General features: G+C 41.1%; 1 protein-coding gene across 2 annotated transcripts in view; it reads right to left on the bottom strand.

Moving 5' to 3' along the window:
• RAF1 (Raf-1 proto-oncogene, serine/threonine kinase) overlaps positions 1 to 17,164 on the bottom strand; it is a 94,172-nt gene extending 77,008 nt beyond the window's left edge. Inside the window, exon 1 of one of the 2 annotated variants that reach the window (XM_053600081.1) lies at positions 16,779 to 17,164. The gene's annotated coding sequence lies outside the window, so the exon portion shown is untranslated. Of the gene's footprint in view, positions 1 to 16,344; positions 16,680 to 16,778 lie in introns of those variants that run through there. The other variant, XM_053600082.1, reaches the window with a different exon arrangement.
• Between the last annotated feature and the right edge of the window lie 396 nt (positions 17,165 to 17,560).

The raw sequence follows: 17,560 nt of genomic DNA, 5'->3' as shown, positions 1-17,560 counted from the left end.
TCCTCAAGATAAGAGGAACTCCCCCTTATTTACATATTGCCAAAGCAATTTCAAGAAATAACCATCTGACTCAGCTAGCTCTCCTACAGTTCCTCTGCAGTCAATGGCTTTTAAACAGAAAGATTCCCTAGTCTTTAGTGGTTTCACTCCACAAACTCTGCTTCAAAAACTTGTCAGAATTATAGTAAGACACCTGAAAAATTGATAGTATCATTTGTTTTTCGGAAATTATTTTGAACTTTTGATAATAATTTTCTCAAAAGAAGGGTATGTTTAAGTTTCCCTGTTAATTAGACCATTAATTCATTAAAGCTATAGAATTATACCCAGTGACTTTGACAATGGATTAAAACAAAACACAACATGAAAATATAATCTATGTAATCATACACCAACCCTTGCACAAAATTAGGTGCTCAAATACCTTCTGAATGTAACAGTAATGGAGAAAAAGTATAATTACTATGTTTATCCTAACCCTTTTTCATGGATACTAAATTCATTAAAGCTATAGAATTATACCCAGTGACTTTGACAACGGATTAAAACAAAACACAACATGAAAATATAATCTATGTAATCCTACACCAACCCTTGCACAAAATTAGGTGCTCAAATACCTTCTGAATGTAACAGTAATGGAGAAAAAGTATAATTACAATGTTTATCCTAACCCTTTTTCATGGATACTAAATCACTATCTACCACATAAAGATACTAACATAGAAGGCCAGGCTCAGTAGCTCACCCCTGCAATCTTAGCACTCTGGGAGGTCCAGGTGAGAGGATCCCTTGAGCTCAGGAGTTGGAGACCAGCCTGAGCAAAAGCAAGACCCCAGCTCTACTCAAAATACAAAAAAATTAGTCGGGCATTGTGGCAGGCGCTTGTAGTCCTAGCTACTTGGAAAGTTGAGGCAGGAGGATTATTGAACCCAAAGAGTTTGAGGTTGCTGTGAGCTAAGCTGACACCAAGGTACTCTAGCCTGGGCAACAGAGTGAGACTCTGTCTCCAAAAAAAAAAAAAAAAAAAAACCCTAACATATAATCTAAAGAACTAGAATAACACTCTGTAGACTACAAACTGGCATAGAATGAGAAGGAAAGAAGAGTAAGGAACACCATTCATTCAACAATTTCTAAGAATCTACTTTCAACTGTTAGCTGCTTTGAAGAATACAAAGTTCAGAAAGACATGACCCTGGCCTTCCAGGAATTTTTAAAGAAGTAAAAATCCCCACCTTTACAAACAATGGAAAAGGTGCTAGGCATTGTACTTTCAGGAAGACAAACAACAATGGTAATTTTGTGGGAAGGTATTCTTTTTTGGTTGTTGTTTTGTTTTGAGGAGTCTCACTCTGTCAGCCTGTGTAGAATAGGGTAGTGTGGGTTGCTGTGAGCTACTGCATCATAGCTCACAGCAACCTCAAACTCCTTGGATTCAAGTGATGCACCTGTCTCAGTCTCCCCAGTAGCTGGGACTGCAGGTGTCCACTAGGACGCCCAGCTAGTTTTTCTTTTTTTAATAGAGAAGGGGTCTCGCTCTTGCTCAGGTTGGTCTCAAACTCCTGAACTCAAGCAATCCTTCTGCCTCAGCCTCCCAGAGTGCTAGGATTACAGGTGTGAGCCACCACACCCAGCAAGGGGGAGGGATTCTTTTTTTTTTTTTTTTTTTCAGACAGAGCTTCAAGCTGTCGCCCTGGGTAGAGTGTCGTGGCATCACAGCTCACAGCAACCTCCAACTCCTGGGCTCAAGAGATTCTCCTGCCTCCGCCTCCCAAGTAGCTGGGACTACAGATGCCCACCACAACGCCCAGCTATTTTTTGGTTGCAGCTGTCATTATTGTTTGGCAGGCCCGGGCTGGATTCGAACCCACCAGCTCAAGTGTATGTGGCTGGCACCTTAGCCACTTGAGCCACAGGCCCCAAGCCAAGGGGGAGGGATTCTTAAGAAAACTATACTATTATAAGAAATTTAAGTGTGGAATGGTCACTTGACTGAAGGAAGAGGTGAACAAGGAAGGATGATTTTGTTGTAGTACTTAAGGTTGAAGAGAGCATTTCAACAGACTGAACCACAGCTAAAACAAAAGCCAAAGTGAAATGAGAACAGAAAAGAAGGGAAAGAAATGAGTCTGATGATGAAAGTACAGCCTTTTGTTTATTCCTTTTATTATAAATCTTTTATGTTTAATTTCGTGACACACTTATAAATAGCAAATCCTTCCCCTTGAAAACACAGGTTTTCTTTTTCTTCTCCAGAGACAAAGTCCCACTCTACCACCCCAGGCTGATGTGCAAATGGCCCAATAATAGCTCACTGCAGCTTTAAACTCCTGGGCTGAAGGGATCCTCATGCCTCTGCTTCCCAAGAAGCATGCCACCATACCTAACTAATCATATTTTTTGTAGCAATAGGTCTCACTACCAATGCTGGGCTAGTCTCGAACTCTTGGCCTCAAGGGATCTTCCCACCTCAGCCTCCTAAAGTGTTGGGATTACAAGCAAGATAGCACTTAAAGTACATACAATCAGTGGGATTTTTTTAAAGTCCCTTCTTTGCTTTATCCTTTTGTTTTATTCCCCCAAATAACCTATCATTATTCTTCAATGTTTTCCTCCATGTTAACAATCCCAAACAGATGCCATACATACATAATTTTTTCCAATAATTACCAAACTACTAACTTTTTGAAAGATACATTGACTACTTATACAATAAATATTCAAAGAGGGCAAGAAAAACTAAAAATATGGGAAAATACCCACCCAAAACTCTAAAATAACCTATGAATGGCATTTGTAAGCATTGTAGACCTACACAGCCAGTCTTTTTCTATGTACAGATACATACTTATAAATATTATTTTTATAAAACTGGGATCATACTGTATATATTTTATTATCTTGTTTTCATTTAACATACAATTAACCCTTGAACAAAAGGTTTGAACTGTACAGATCCACTTACACATTTTTTTAATACACATATATTGGTAAAAGGCAAAAGATTTATATGATCTGAAGAGAAACCAGAGTATAACAAATACTATGTATTGGAAAATTTTTTGGAGATTTTCAACGATTTGAAAAATTCACTGATGAACCTCAGCTCATAGTCTGGAAATATCAAAAAATTTAAGAAAATGTTACGTGTGTCATGAATGCATGAGCCATATGTAGAAAATAGTCCATTTTATCACTTACTATAATAAGATACATACAAATCTTATTGTAAGTTAAAATTTATCCAAACGTATATATATTTATAGACGATACATGGTACCATTTGCATTATTAAATCATAACTGCATAAAACTATAGGATATGCTATACTACTATAATAATTGCATAGCAAACTCCTATTGCTTTTTTCTTTTAGAGACAGAGTCTCACTTTGTCACCCTCAGTATAGTGCCGTGGCATCACAGCTCACAGTAACCTCCAGCTCTTGAACTTAGGTGATTCTCTTGCCTCAGCCTCCCGAGTAGCTGGGACTACAGGCACCCACCACAACGCCCGGCTATTTTTTGTTGCAGTTTGGCTGGAGCTGGGTTTGAACGCGCCACCCTCGGTATTTGGGGCCAGCGCCCTGCTCACTGAGCCACAGGCACCACCCCTCCTATTGCTATTGTAGTGAATTCATATGTTGCAAGTATCCACATATGTCCCTGTGAAATTGCACACTGCAGTAAAAAGTGATTCTCTCATAGGGTCTCAAGTAGTTTTCAATCTTTTTAGTGCAATACCATAAATCTTAAATAACACCATGGGATCCTTATAAAGTAACACTAGGGATGTTGGAGGTGAGTCCAAGAAGCAGAAAAAAGCCATGATATTACACAAAAAAGCTGAATTGCTTTATATGTAATATAGATTGAGGTCTACAGCTGCGGATGCCTGCCATTTCAGACAAATGATTCATAAACTTAACAGAGTCAATAAAGACAATACAGTACTATCAATGTATTTTCTTTCTTATGATTTTTTAAATAATATTTTATTTTCCCAAGGTTACTTTATTGTAAGAATATACATGTAACATACAAAATATGTGCTCATCAACTGTTTATGTTATTGGTAAGGCTTCCTGGTCAATAATTATTAGTATTAATAGTTACATTTTAGGGGAGTCAAAAAGTTATATTCACATTTTTGATTGTGGGAAGAGGTTATTCAAGGGGTTATTCAACCCCACGCTGTTCAAGACTGCATCTATCACCCAGTATTAAATGAAATCATCTATCACTGGTTAGCTAAATACATTTTAGATTAAAGAAGTATGAGGATATAAAGAAGGTAATGACAACTACCCATACCACCTTATAGAAAAACTTTATTCTTTATTAAAGATGAGTCATTAATTTTATAACAAATTTCTCTCTGAAGAACATTATATACTAATATACTTAAGAGGGAGAAAATAATGCATCAGATCTAAATATACACAACTTCTTTTTTTTCTTTTGTAGAGACAGAGTCTCACTTTATGGCCCTCAGTAGAGTGCCATGGCCTCACACAGCTCACAGCAACCTCCAACTCCTGGGCTTAAGCGATTCTCTTGCCTCAGCCTCCGAAGTAGCTGGGACTACAGGCGCCCGCCACAAGGCCCGCTATTTTTTGTTTGCAGTTTGGCCGGGGCCGGGTTTGAACCCGTCACCCTCGGTATATGGGGCTGGCGCCTTACCGACTGAGCCACAGGCGCCGCCCTAATTATTATTTTTTTTGTGTGTGTGTGGTTTTTGGCCAGGGCTGGGTTTGAACCTGCAACCTCCGGCATATGGGACCGGCACCCTACTGCTTGAGCCACAGGTGCCGCCCCCTAATTATTAATTTTTTTTTTTTTAGAGACAGAGTCTCACTGTACCGCCCTCGGGTAGAGTGCTGTGGCATCACACGGCTCACAGCAACCTCTAACTCTTGGGCTTACGCGATTCTCTTTCCTCAGCCTCCCGAGTAGCTGGGACTACAGGCGCCCGCCACAACGCCCGGCTATTTTTTTGTTGCAGTTTGGCCGGGGCTGGGCTTGAACCCGTCACCCTCGGCATATGGGGCCAGCGCCCTACTCACTGAGCCACAGGCGCTGCCCTAATTATTAATTTTTAAAAAGCCTATGGCCATTTCACAGTCAAAGGGATGGCTACTATCTACAAAAAAAAAAAAAAAAAAAAAGGAAAGTAACAAATGTTGAAAAAGATGTGAAGAAAATGGAACCCTTGTACTTTCCTGGTAGGAATGTAAAATGGTATAGCCACTGTGTAAATAGTATGGCAGGTCCTCACAAAGTTAAACAGAATTACCATATGATCCAGCAATTCCACTCCTACATATACACCTAAAAGTACTGAAAGCAGAAACTCAAACAGGTATTTGTATACCAATGTTCATAGAAACATTATTCACAACAGCCAAATGGTAGAGACAACCTAAGTGTTCATCAACAGATGAATATATAAACAAAACGGGATAGATCCATACAATGGAGTATTATTCAGCCATAAAATGGAGTAAAGTACTAATACATGCCACCACATGCAAGTACCTTGAAAACAAGCTAAGTGAAATAAGTCAGACATGTACGACTCCCCTTCTATCAATCAGGTACCTGAAATAGACAAATTCATAGAAATTAGAACAGAGGTCACCAGGGGCTGAGGATAGGGACAAATGAGTAGTTATTGCTTAATACAGAGGTCCCCAAACTTTCTGGCACCAGGGATGGGTTTTACAGAAGACAACAATTTTTCCACAAACCAAGGGGGTTATTTGCAGCTGTTCTCCATCATAGCCCTCAGCTCCACCTTAGATTATCAAGCATTTAGATTTTCCTAAAAAGCATGATCACTCATGCAATTTACATAGGGTTCGTGTTCCCATGAGAATCTAATGCTGCTGCTGCTCTGACAGGAGGCAGAGCTTAGGCGGTGAAGCTAGCAAAGGAGAACATAACGAGGAGCAGCTGTAAATACAGGTGACACTTTGCTTGCTTGCCTATGGCTTACCTCTTGCTATGAGGTCTGCTTCTTAACAGGCCACTGACAATGACCAGTACCAGTCCCTGACCCAGGGTTTGGGGACAGGCTTAATGGGTACAGAATTTCTGTTTGAGGTAATGAAAAAGTTCTGGAAGTGAGTAGTGGTGATGGTTACAAGACACCGTGAATGTACTTAATGTTATATTGTACACTTTGTAGTGTACACTTGTACACTTAAAGTGACTAAAATGGCAAATGTTATGTATATTTCACAGTAAGAAATTTTAATGGTTAAAAATAGTAAATGTTAGCTAGGCCTGGCTCACGACTATAATCCTAGCACTCAGAGATGGGGGGGGTAGGAGGCCGAGGCTGGTGAATTGCCTGAGTTTACCAGTTTGAGACCAACCTGAGTCAAGAGCGAGACCTCATCTCTAAAAATAGCCGGGCATTATGGTAGGCACTTGTAGTCCCAGCTATTGGGGAGGCTGAGGCAAAAGAATTGTTTAAGCCCAAGAGTTTGAGGTTCTTGTGAGCTGTGATGCCATGGCACTCTACTGAGGGTGACAAAGTGAGACTCTTCTCTAAAAAAAAAGGTAAATGTTCTGTTACATTTTAACACGTGCACAGGTGGGCATAAATACACACAACCTAGGGGCCCATTTTACAATGTCAGACAGCTAGATAATACTAATCAGTAAAATCATGATCTCCACTCTCACAATCACACACTAATCCTAGGAAGACAGAAGAATAATTATTCTCCTCTTATCCTCTCTGGTTAACTTTCTTCCAGGTCTAAAACCTATGAATGCAGAAGCAAACAGCCAGCAGGTCAAGAACTACTTGAGCCAATGAGTCAGCGAGCTGCAAAGCAGGCAAACAGCCTCAAGGAGCTAACGGTGAGGATCCAGAACTCAGATGATGCCCAATAGAGGGGGAGAATTAAGCAAGGTAACTTCTCCAACAGATACCTTAAAATACGGAGTTCTGAGTTTGAATTTACCATGTATACCCTCTTTATTGTAAGCATTTTTGGTATGTAATGGCAGGGGGAAAAAACCTAAATCTACACGATTAACCTCTGAGTCTCCACTCATTCAACTATTGCTTACTGTAAGAGTAAGACAAGGTTTTAAGAACTTGACATACAAAATGGCCATAAAGTTTGTATGCAATCTTAAATTGCACACTATTATAAATTGCACATAAACTTTATGGCCACCCTATATAAACAAGAATAAAACATGCCCCATCTTTAAGAAGCTTAAGTCTACTCAGACATATGACATCTTATACAAAAATTCGCCTCAATAAACATTAATAGTACCTTACATTCCACAAATTGAGCCACAATCAGGGGCCAGCCAGTTTTACAATTTTCATACTCAAAATTAAGACACAGTCTTCAAAAAGAAGAGAATAGTAAACAAATATATTTTTTAAAGGGTCACAATAAATACATATAAAGTACACAGTGTACAGACAGTACCGAGAAGAGTTGTTACACAAACCATTCAAGGTTAAAAAAAAGTCTTCTAAAACCTAATATTAAGTGTTGGAATTTATGTTCAACACTTTTCACTGAAGCACACAGGCCTGGTCCATCAGCCTTTCAAATGGAAAATTTTTTCAAAAATTTCAATAAACAAAGAATTAAACACTGAGTAGGATGCTTCAATTTGAGTTTATAATCTAATGGGACAGGTTACAAATAACTTATTATACAATAAAGGCCAGAAGAAAAACAAAGGTATTTTTCATACGAATGAATGCTTAAGAAAAAGGAGAAAGAAAAAAAGAAAAACAAACAAGAAGGCTTTGAAGGAGGGGCTAAGGAAGGAAAATAACAGTAATGAGTGGGAAGGAGAGCAAAAGATCAGGAAATGATTGTAAGAAGATGGTGTCTGAAATGGCTCTTGAAAGAGTAACAGATAAAAGTAAGGAAATCATGTCAGCCTCTCCCTATTAGATAAGGTTCTTGAAGGCAGGAAGTTGCCTTACTCTCTGCACCAAGTGCAGTAACCTACACCTACTATGTGCTTTTAAGAAATGGCTTTGGAAATGACACTAATATAGCAGGAGGAGGTCATATGAGCAAGACACAAAGGCAAGAACTGTATATATTTAGTCTGGTAGGCAATGGAGACCCTTGGAATATTTGAGTAAGAAAGTACAGCCAGCATATCTATCCTTAAATTATTCTTGTTTCATTGCAAAGTAGGGTACAGAAGAACCCATGACATCAGCCTGAGATGCAAAGGGTAGGAAAAGAAAAGAAGAAAAAGGAATTAATAAAAAAAGAAACCAATAACGTACATATTTCCCTCCATGAAAGAAAGCTGGGAAGCTAAGCAACAAAGGGAAAAGTAGAATCACTATGCATAGCATAAATTACTGTATCTGTCATCTAAATTTTGTGAACCTATCACATTGGGAGGCCAAGGCATGAGAATTGCTTAGAGCCAGGAATTCAAAGACCAGTTTGGGCAACACAGTGAAATCCTGTCTCTACAGAAAATAATTAAAAAAAATTATCTGGGGATGGTGTCATGTGCCTATAATCATAGCTACTTAGGAGGGTGATGAGGGAGGATCCCTCCAGCCCAAGAGTTTGAGGCTGCAGTGAGGTACGATCACACCATTGTACTCCAGCCTGGGTAACAAAGCAAGACTGTCTTTTTTGGGGGGGTCGGGGGGGAGTGGCATGTGACTGTATTACTTATTCAAAAATAAATAAATAAAATTTAATTTTTAAGAATCTGTATGTTAAGAAAGTGAATTTTGCAGTAATGTGGAGAATGCACTGGCATGGAAATAAGTGAGAAAAAGAAGTTCAGTTCAAAAGTTCCCAACAGCCTAGGCAAATAGTAATAAAGACCTGAACTAATCTGGAGATAGTAAAAAGCAGCTGAAAGAATCTCAAAAATAAGGGCGGCGCCTGTGGCTCAGTCGGTAAGGCGCCGGCCCCATATACCGAGGATGGCGGGTTCAAACCCGGCCCCAGCCAAACTGCAACCAAAAAATAGCCGGGCGTTGTGGCAGGCGCCTGTAGTCCCAGCTACTCGGGAGGTTGAGGCAAGAGAATCGCTTAAGCCCAGGAGTTGGAGGCTGCTGTGAGCTGTGTGAGGCCACGGCCCTCTACCGAGGGCCATAAAGTGAGACTCTGTCTCTACAAAAAAAAAAAAAGAATCTCAAAAATATAATTGACAAGTGATTGAATGTATGTAATGATATAAAGGCTCATACCATAAACAAAATTCATTCAACTTTATGAAATTGTATTTTTCTATTATAAAAACAACATATTCAGAGAATCTGGAAAGTATAAAAGAATACAAAAAGGAAAATTATCCTTTTTCTACCATTTAGCAACCACCGTTATCTGCATGTATTTTCTTCCTATGTGTAAGTTTTGGGGGTTTTCTTTTTAAACAACTTTGACATATAATTCACCTATTTACAGGGTACAATTCAATGGCTTTTATTATATTCAGTGTTGTACATCCACCTCCCCAATCAAGTTTAGAACATTTTTACTGCCCCCAAAGCAAACCCCTATCACCATAACTGCCTATTCTTCACTTCCCCCAGCCCCTAATCTATGATATTTTCTGTCTCTATGGATTTGCCAATTCTGGACATTTCAGAATAATAAATGGAATAATTCTAGATGGCTTCTCTCACTTAGCATAATGTTTACAAGATCCATCCATGTTGTAGTATATATTTGTACATTTATTTTTATAACTGAATGATATTCCCTTGTAATAGCAGTCTACAGCACATATATTCTAAGATCCTCAGTGGAGCTGAAATTGAGGATAATACTGAAACTTATACTGTATATACTATGTTTTTCCTATACATACATACCTAAGATCAAGTTTAATTTATAAATTAGGCACAGTAAGAGGTTAACAATAACTAGTAATAAAATATAACTACAGCGCAGTGGTTCTCAACCTTCCTAATGCCTCCTAATGCCGCGACCCTTTAATACAGTTCCTCATGTTGTGGTGATCCCCAACCATAAAATTATTTTCGTTGCTACTTTATAACTGTAATTTTGTTACTGTTATGAATCGTAATGTAAATATCTGATATGCAGGATGTATTTTCATTGTTACAAAGGGGTCGTGACCCACAGGTTGAGAACTGTTACTATAGTATAATAAAAATCATGTAAATAGAGAACCAAAAGATGAACCCAGCTACTTATCGCCATTTGATCTTCAACAAGCCTATCAAAAATATTCATTGGGGGGAAATCTCCCTATTTAACAAATGGTGCTGGGTGAACTTGCTGGCAACCTGTAGAAGACTGAAACTGGACCCACACCTTTCACCATTAACAAAAATTGATTTTCACTGGATAAAAGATTTAAACTTAGGGCATGAAACTATAAAAATATTAGAAGAGAGTGCAGGAAAAACACTTGAAGAAATCAGCCTGGGAGAACACTTGATGAGGAGAACCCCCCAGGCAATTGAAGCAACACCAAAAATACATTACTGGGATCTGATCAAACTAAAAAGCCTTTGCACAGCCAAGAGCACAATAAGTAAAGCAAACAGACAACCTTCAGAATGGGAGAAGATTTTTGCAGGTTATGCTTCCAACAAAGGTATGATAACTAGAATCTACAGAGAACTCAAACAAATCAGTAAGAAAATAATAAATAACCCTATTTCTATGTGTGCAAGAGACTTGAACAGAAACTTCTCTGATGAAGACAGGCTCATCGCCTACAAACACATGAAAAAATGCTCATCATCTTTAATCATCACAGAAATGCAGTTCAAAACCACTTTGACATATCACCTAACTCCGGTAAGATTAACTCACATCACAAAATCCCAACACTACAGATGTTGGCGTGGATGTGGAAAGAAGGGAACGCTTCTACACTGCTGGTGGGAATGCAAGCTAATACAACCCTTTTGGTAAGAAGTTTGGAAAACACTCAAGGAATTAAAAGTAGACCTACCATTCCATCCTGCAATGCCTCTACTAGGTATATACCCAGATGATCAAAAATTACTTTGCAACAAAGACATTTGCACCAAAATGTTTACTGCAGCCCAATTCACAATAACCAAGACAAGGAAACAGCCCAAGTGCTCACTGACCCATGAATGGATTAACAAAATGTGGTATATGTACACCATGGAATACTATGCAGCCATAAAAAAGATGGAGACTTCACATCTTTTATGTTTACCTGGATGGAGTAATTCTTCTTAGTGAAGTATCTCAAGCATGGGAAAAAAAGTATCCAATGTACTCAATATTACTATGAAATCAATATATAACCACCTACACACTCATACGAATGGCAAAACATAACTATAGTCCAGAAAGTAGAAGGGAAGAGGAGAGGGGGAAGGGGAGGAGGGATAGGGGAGGAGGGAGGGGATTTGTGGGGGACCTCACCTAATTTGCATGATGCAATGGTACATTTCAAAACTATTAAAAAAAATAAAAATAAATAAAAAATGGTGCTTTGAAAAAAAAGTTATGTAAATGTGTTCTCTCTACTTCTCTTATTGTACTGTACCATCATGGTTGACCACAGATAACAGAAATTATGGAAGGGGGGGGACAACTATACTGAGTTTTGGGTGTTTTTTTTTTTTTTTTTTTTTTTTGTAGAGACAGAGTCTCACTGTACCGCCCTGGGGTAGAGTGCCGTGGCGTCACACGGCTCACAGCAACCTCCAACTCTTGGGCCTACGCAATTCTCTTGCCTCAGCCTCCCGAGCAGCTGGGACTACAGGCGCCCACCACAACGCCCGGCTATTTTTTTGTTGCGGTTTGGCCAGGGCTGGGTTTGAACCCGCCACCCTCGGCATATGGGGCCGGCGCCCTACTCACTGAGCCACAGGCGCCGCCAAGTTTTGGGTGTTTTTTAATGCAAGTTTAATAATTCCATACACACAATTGTGTTCATCATTTTCCATGTCATAAATGCTTCATATATGCCATATTAAATGAAAAGCACATTGTTTCATCAAGTGCCTAGTCTACAGTTTAGTTAATCATTTTATTATTTATTGCTGGACATATAAACTGTGTTTAGTTTCTTGTATTGTAAATAATTATCTTAAATGCAAGTAGGAACTCCTTTTCTTTCTTTTTTTTTTATCTTTATTAGGTTTTTTCAACACACGATTGGTGGTTTGAAGGAGCTACTTTCTAAATGACTTGGATCCAAGGATATGCTTCTCCCAGAAACCCTGAGCTTCCCAATTAGATTGCCAAAGACATCAAGAGTTGTGTTCTTCCGGGGAAAAACTGGGATTTCATCTATCCCAAAACTAGGTAAATATTAAAAGATACCCAAAGTTGAAAAGGATACTTTCCAAGTACATAGATTAAAAACGAAAACCTGTAATTATAAAGACATAGTAACCACTAACTAGTCCAACTCTTTCACTAGCTATCTTTGAGGATGAAGGGAAATTGTTTGTCCAAATGTGATGCCTAGTATTAGGCAGTCTCAAAGAAATCAGACCACATACATTCCACAGCACGTTGGAAGAAAAAAAAAAAAAAGACTAAAACCGGGCAGCGCCTGTGGCTCAAGGAGTAGGGCGCTGGTCCCATATGCTGGAGGTGGCGGGTTCAAATCCAGCCCCGGCCAAAAACCACACACAAAAAAAAAGACTAAAACCACACAGGAGTGGTGGCTCACACCTGTAATCCTCCACTTTGGGAGCCTGAGGCAGGAGAATCACTTGAGGTCAGGAGTTCAAGACTAGCCTGACCAAAGGAAGACCTTGTCTATACTAAAAATAGAAAAATTAGCCAGGTGTCATGAAACACACCTGCACTACCAGGAGGATGAGGTCTGCTTGATCCCAGGAGTTTGAGGTGGCAGTGAGCTAGGCTGAGGCCACAGCACTCTAGCCTGGGCGACAGAGCAAGATTCTGAGACACACACACAAAGAAAAAAGAAAGAAAAAAAGGACTAAAACCATAAAGATGTCCTTACTCTAACTACTGAATGACAATAAATTAAATCCAACAAACAGAAAGAGAAGATGACACCGTACAATTCACAAGGGTCCTCAGATGCAATTACATACATTGGGTTCTCTTAAAACACTGATTGTTATTATCTGCTGCTTCCCATTTATTACCTAAAACTGTAAACAACCTTTAAATCACAAAGATTTTTAAACTGTAAACTAGAGTTTGAGGACTGCTAATCCCCACCCAGTAAGATCCCTTAGAATCCGTTCTAAAAATAAAACTGTGTGTCAAGTGTTACTCAAAAAATACTATGTATACTGATTGGAATGCGATGCCAATTAACACAATTAACACACTTCGGAAGTACTTTGCCAAAGCAACCTCAGATAGCCTGGGCCAAAACCAATAACAAAGAAACAACACCCACTTGACATTTTCCTGGGTTAAATTGAGTTTCTAAGAGTAATTTTTAGAAGAAAGGCAAACAGATCAAGTTAAATACAAAAATCATAGAGCGTTTATGCTAGCAATTCTGGGAGAAACAAAGTAACAGAACGACTCAAACACTGTAAAATTAAAGATGAAAACTTTAATATGTAATTAAGGAATTTTTATTCACAACTTCAAGGCAAAAATAAAATATCCAGCCATTATTATCATTGACGATTATAGGTCATGATACCCTGTTTCCCCAAAAATAAGACAGTGTCTTATTTTAAGGTGTGCTCCCAAAGATGTGCTAGGTCTTATTTTCAGGGGACGTCTTATCTTTCCTGTAAGTAGGTCTTATTTTTGGAGGGTGTCTTATTTTCGGGGAAACAGGGTAGTACTTAGCCCTATACTAGATGTACCAACTGAATTACGACACGAGTATCTAGTACTGTATTTTGAATCCAGACAGATGAGCAATTAGGAATTCTACCCATTCATACATATACATATATAAAATCACCCCAAAAATTAAGACCTAATTCCTAAACAACCCCTTCCTAAATTAACCCAGCGTTCTTTGATTTTCTGAATAATTTAGTCAAAGTGAGCAATTTTTCTACCCAATAGTCATTTGCTTTGATGAAAGAACTTCATGATCTGCACAACTTTAAAAAAAAAAAAAAAAAAACTTTTCAAGCCAAAGTTCAATTTCATGGTTTTCTAAACTCCCTCACTATCACATTAGTCCTCTGCCTTTTCAAACTCAGTACTTAAAACTCTCTTCTACAAGCCAACTTTAAGGCATGTGTTTCCCTAACAAGCTCCTCCCATGATCAAGATTATTATGTATGGCCTATTATGTTCCTAGTATACAAACAAAAGTACTCCTTAGTGTAACACTTTTCTATTTTTAGCCAGTAGGTTACCAATAAAGTTTTCATCTAAAATTTAAAATGTAGTAGAATCACATTTACTACTAATAGACTACTTGACATAGTTTAATTATTACATTTCCCATTTTATAAATAATCTAGTACATTTGAAAAAGTCAAAATTTACTTCCAAGAAGTATGAAGTGTGTTTAATCTTCAGAGCCAATAAATGGTATGTTTTAAACTAAAAGCAAAGTAGCCTCAGAGCGACTATAATACTTGATGTCAAACCATTCTTCACATTATCTTTTATTTTTTATCATAAATGACCAGCTTCATCTGCTTCTCACTTTTCTTCTGCTAAAACCAAATCCCATAAGACATGTTCAAACCTTCTAATTTGAAGACACACATTTTTTTGAACTACTGTCAAGATTTGAACAAAACTAAGCAATTCCACTACAATTTATAATCACAAACACCACACACCTAAAAGATAAGCTTTTAGAACAAAAACAGTAACAGGTTTATTTTCCAAGCATCCGATGTTCAACCAGATCAAATGTTTCTGTTGCATTTTAAGCAGCTTAGCCCTTGAGTGATAAAGGTTAAAAACAAGCCAAAAGAATATACATGTTCTTCAGTGGTACATAATCATCACAACCCAAGAAAGATTTAGTAACTGCTAGTTGAAGTCTGTTAATATCATAATAATCACGTTAGCATAAGCATTAATCATAATAAAACTATTTTAGGAAAATTATGTTCACAGAGCTAAAGAATTTGTAACAGGGCTCGGCGCCTGTAGCTCAGTGAGTAGGGTGCCAGCCACATACACTGAAGGTGGAGGGTTCGAGCCTGGCCCGGGCTTGCTAAACAACAATGACAACTGCAACCGAAAAATAGCTGGGCATTGTGGCCGGTGCCTGTAGCCCTAGCTACTCTGGAGGCTGAGGCAAGAGAATCACTTAAGCCCAAGAATTTGAGGTTGCTGTGAGCTGTGACTTTACAGCACTCTACTAAGGGCGACATAGTGACACTCTGTCTCAAAAAAAAAAAAAAAAGTGTAACAGAATTGGAATCCAGGGAATCAATTCAAAGAAAAAGTTTACCCTATATAATAATTTATTAAACGAAAAATACTAACGTGCATTCTACACTTTTTCAGATGTTTGTTTTATATAATCTGCCAATTTCTACAAGATTGGGGAACACGGTTTATATTGTCAACAGCCATTTAATTTCAGAATTAGTAGAGCTAATTTATAAAGCTAACATTCTTGTGACCATATAGAACTTTACAAGAATCTTATGCAACCATCTTTTGGAATTTAAGTTCAGTTCATTCAAGTGCAAAACACTTGATATACAACACTTCATTTAAAATCATCCGAATGGAATCAGCTAGTGCGCCACTAGATACAACCAAGGCAGACCCTTCCCAATCCAGCAACTTTTTACACTCTTCATCTCTCACCATTTCTGCCCTGCACCACGGGCAATTTGCTGCTCCCCAAACTCACTGGAACTTCTGCCTGCCTTTGTATCAGCTGTTCCCTTAGCTCCTCCTCACCTGGTGAGCAAGCGCTTACCAGTCCTTCACAACTTGCTGCGAAAGTCTCCTCCGGTGTACAAGCGTCCACATTCCCAAGCAAAACTAAATTCCCACACTTGGTAAACCAACCCTTATCGCGCCGCATTGTTTTCAGGCCTTGGGAGCGCAGAGAGGGCAGACTCTCCACTCCGCCCAGAGAGCCAGGCGGGCAGAAACGCTCCCCAAACGTGCGCTGAATGCACACCCCACTTAGATTAAGTGACACCCCCTCCCAACCCAGTCACCTCTCAAGGAGACACATGAGCCCTATCATTTTTCCCACCAGAGGCACACCCAGAGCCCCGGAAAGAGAACAATGAATGAGCACAGCCGCCTCGCCTCTCGTGATGCCCAAACTCCCCTCTCCGGGCATCGACGAGCTCTGCAAGGAGCCTGGGCAGCTGGAGGACCGGAGCGCCCCGGCGGCTCTCACTTCGCACAACAGAGAGCCCCGGCCCTTCCTTCCAAAGCACCCCAAACCGTTCGTTAGTCACCCGCAGTCCTGGAACCCACGGCGAGGCCCCGGTCCATTTCCTCCTCTCTTCCCCAAACCTGTCACTCGAGGGACTCTGAGAGGCGGCGAGCCCGGGTCCCCGCTCCGCGGCTGGACAGAGCAGGACTCAGCCCGTCTGGGTGACAACGCGGATCCCGGGCGGTTCTGGGCGGATTTTCCCACTGCCAAGAGGAGGAATGCGCGCCGGGCACAGGGGTGGAGCTGGCACGTTTCCGCAAAACACAAGGAAATCTGAGTGTGGATGTGGAAAGCGGGCTCGCCAGCCATGACACCGGGCACCGGGTCCCCGCCCAGCGCCGCTCGGGGTGACAGCGGCCTGGCTGGCGCCCTCCGCCCGGCAGCCGCCCAGACGCTCCATCAGCTCCGCCCAGGCCCCTCGCCGCGGCGCCGCGCTCCCCAGGCCCTCCCGCCTACCTGAGGGAGCCGGGCCGCCCCAGTGTCCCGTCGTCCGGCGGCAGCGTCTGGTCCGCTCCTCCTCCCCGCGGCGGGCGAGGGAGCGGGAGGCGGTCACATTCGGCGCGTCCCCAGCCCAGGGGACGGGGCCCCGGGCAGCCCCCGCATCGTAGCACCTGCGCTCCGCGCCTCAGGGCACACGCCCCAAAGCCCAGCCAACTGACCCTTTTCCGGGCCCAACGAGAGAGACAGAGAAGCCTTCCCGCCTCACGCTCGTTCTCGCCTCACTCTAGCCATCTAAGATGGCGGCCCCAACGCCCGCGATGGAGATACTCTCGGGCCGCCCCGGCAAGCGAGCGCTCCACTCGGTGCTCCTCCTCCCGCCCTGCGGCGCCACCGGGGCTCGGCTTCTGGGCGAGCTCTCCTCGGTCGACTTCAGACTCGGCTCGGACATCCATCGCTCTGGCCTGGACTCAGGCCCCGCCTCCGGAGGCGTGGCCGGGAGACGCCGGCGGCCGCCATTTTGGAGCAGAGGAGGCTGTGAAAGCGAACTGCGGGCTCTGCGGAGGTGCAGATGGAAACTGGGAAGAGAAAAAAAAAAAAAAGAAACTGGGAAGAGCCTCTGTTCCGCCGTCCCTGAGGGGCCTGAGGCCTAGAGGGCGGAAGGACTGACAGCGTCGCAAGGCCCAGAGATCATCGGACGTGCCCGAGGACGCGCAACACCGCAGTACCGAGTTTTCCTTTCTACAGTCGGACATATCAGATGCCGAATCATGGCTCAGCCCATCGCTGGCTATTTGGGA

Source organism: Nycticebus coucang, chromosome 8 (assembly GCF_027406575.1).
Source record: "Nycticebus coucang isolate mNycCou1 chromosome 8, mNycCou1.pri, whole genome shotgun sequence".
In the NCBI taxonomy this organism is placed as follows: Eukaryota; Metazoa; Chordata; class Mammalia; order Primates; family Lorisidae; genus Nycticebus; species Nycticebus coucang.
Note: the sequence above shows the minus strand (reverse complement) of the source record. Positions and strands in the feature narration are given on the sequence as shown.